Source organism: Papilio polytes, unplaced genomic scaffold (assembly GCF_000836215.1).
Source record: "Papilio polytes unplaced genomic scaffold, Ppol_1.0 DF824270.1, whole genome shotgun sequence".
Lineage (NCBI taxonomy): Eukaryota > Metazoa > Arthropoda > Insecta > Lepidoptera > Papilionidae > Papilio > Papilio polytes.
Window position 1 is genome coordinate 270,635 of NW_013524934.1, and position 2,760 is coordinate 273,394.

Consider the following 2,760-nt stretch of genomic DNA (forward strand, 5'->3'; position numbering starts at 1 on the left):
CTCGTCACTAGTACTCCGCCCGGCCAGAGGAGGCCCGTCAATGGACTTTGGAATTCGAATCGTGTTATCTTTTTATATTTGTTAAGCGTAATAAATTTATTTAAATGATCAAAAGTTTCGTTCGTCCCTTCTCGATGTCATAGAGACAGCTCATCGACACATTGTTTAAAAATGTATAAAAGATCTTGCCCATAACAGTGTATTATAATAGTGAGCTACCTCCGTTTTAAACATTAGAGGCTGTAAGGAAGCGTAAGGACTCGTCGATTGCCGATTGTTATTGCCAGTAAAACATTCCGATTTGTTAAAATATTAAGAGATTTTCTGTACATACCTGAATTATTCATAAGACCCACCGTTGAATACTCACCTGTATGTAAACTGTATTTATATTAAGATATTAAAGAATGTCCAATATAAATGTTATATTTTTTAACTTCCTGTTACATACTTGCAACACAATATAATGTTTCCTCCGACATAATATATTCCTTTCTTGGAATGGCAAATAAAACAGCATTCCATAATAAACTTGGATATTTATTTGCAACAAAACAAATTACATTTTATAATATTTACAAGAATATAGTGAAATCATTAAAATATTTATCAATATAAAAAGGGGGGAAGGGGATTAACATCGTGAAGTACACCCTGACTGTGACAATACGGTGTGCGCTGACACACACCAACAAGTTTTATCTGCTTACACATATTTAGTGGTAAATTCTACAATTTTTAACACACAAACTACAACTCACATCAGAAAATATACAATGTTAAAATAATTCCCACATAACAATTCATTCATAAATCAGTCATACAAAAATAAATTTTAAGCATTTCTAATTCATTCATGAGAAAAATCGTCCAAAACAAATAGAAACTTTCGAAATCGATTTCAAATTCAAATATAATTTTGGACAGATATTGAATAAAATACACAACTCCATATCTAAATTCTGCTTCATATACGAAGAAAATAAAATTATACATTAAACTGCAACACAACTCTAGTGACAAACAATCAGTCTTACAAAAACCATACATTCGCTAAGCGGTCTGCTTAGCAAAGGTTCCTAATTACCAATTTACAAACACCGCGAACTGAAACTCTTCATACATACTTTTGCTCTGCTTTGCCGATGTACTCATGACGTCACGAGTCAATGCTGCGGTCACTTTGCGGCGCGACGAGCGGAGCGGGGCACAGCAGGCTAAAATCTCAGCTTAAATAGACATTTAAATAAAATGAAAATGTCTATGTAAGTTGAGTTTTTAGCCCACTGTGCTCCATTCCGCCACGCTCCTCGCAACATCGTGACCGCGGCCTTACAATACCTAGACAATTATAATATTCGATTATTGTTATTGCTGATGTAAAATTCAAAAATGTATGGAACTGACAAACCCTCTCGATAACAAGTGCGTGTCACGCATATTTCTGCATATTTTGACACTTAAAGACTAATCAAACATCATTTTGTCCAAGTATCATTGTGAGGGCCATCGGCAAACCTGCGTTCACATCCTTACATGATCGGTTACAAGGAATCTAATCTCATATCCTTATTCTGACTAATCTAAAACTCTATATAACAAATCTATATTCTAAGTTAATAATATACAGTAAATACAATAAGCATTTAGACAAGTAAATTTGTAACAAGTATATTATTGCTTGAGAACAGGCACATGCGGCTGATAAGCTACGCGTCTCACTTGATGACTTCGTTATAAAATAATATCCATTTTCTATAAACTAGCCATATTATTTATTTCTCTTCGCTATATAATAATGGAATTTATTAGTCCATTATTATAGTTAAATTATTTATCTTGTTTTTTCATTTTATTTTGTTTTTTTTTTTTAATAATTAGAAAAATGTAATTTAATTTCGGACACTAGTGTATGGTAATTAATAATGGCCAGAGGTAATAAACATTTTTACATTTCAACATATTAATGTATTGTTTTTCGCATATGTTTCGAGTAGACGACACTTATATGAACATTTCTCAAAAATCTTACTTCAATGTGTAATATTTAAATAAATGTTAAGTCTAATCCATTCTATGTGCAACTAACGTCTCTAGAAGTAACATTAAAATATACTTTTCATATATTTTAATTGATTAACGCCTTGTTATTGTTGTTGGCATTGTCTTAATGGAGAGCAAGTTGAACTCTGTTCAAACTATTTTAAAACCAAAACGAAATTAAATGGTTTACTTATTATTATTTGTTGATAAAATTCCTTGTAATAAACAATAAGTTAAAAAGAATAAGTTTAAGATCGTTGTAGTCACCTATTTTATGACACTAGTATTATTAAAAGGTAAGGTACACATTGTCACTATCCAGTCACAGTGATTCTAAACTCACGTCATTGTCGTAGTGACGTGTTTAAAGACAGTTGAATGTAATGCACAGTTCACACTTGAACAGTACAGTTGGACAATCGCGCAAGCTATGCATGGATCGTATGGAATCTCTGGCGCCAGCTAGTTTTCATTGTACCCCAATCGAAAGCCAGTCCAGTTATTCAGCGCTACTGTCCGACAGTACCGGCCAAGTGTAAATTAGGCACATGTTTGATATACAAGATTGCATGTTTAGTATTTACTATCCATGTCTATGTTGAATGTTATATTTTTTCCTCGCTGAACTATGTGTATCGGGCTGCGTTCCTCGCGCGGGGTGCAGCCACGGGGAGGCCTAGCGCGGCAGGGCGCGGCCCCAGTTGAGGTAGACCTTGA